We start from the raw sequence: 278 nt of genomic DNA on the forward strand, positions 1-278 counted from the left end.
CGCGCGCGCGCTCGTGCGAGTGTGTGGTCGCGTACTCCTGAAAATACAATTTTTTTTCGCGAAAGTATTCACGAATATCCAACATATTCTTATTAAAAAAAGCGAAGGGAACATCTAAATTTGAGTTCGTTCACAGAGGCAGGTGACGGAGAAATTTGCAAAGTAACTTCGCTTAACTTGCTTTAACCAGCTCGGGTCGGGAGCGGGAAGGGTAAACACACAACACGGCAGATTTTTTTAGTGCGTTTTGCAGCATTATTATTCGCTCGGGCACAAAA

This window comes from Penaeus monodon, chromosome 19, assembly GCF_015228065.2.
Source record: "Penaeus monodon isolate SGIC_2016 chromosome 19, NSTDA_Pmon_1, whole genome shotgun sequence".
In the NCBI taxonomy this organism is placed as follows: Eukaryota; Metazoa; Arthropoda; class Malacostraca; order Decapoda; family Penaeidae; genus Penaeus; species Penaeus monodon.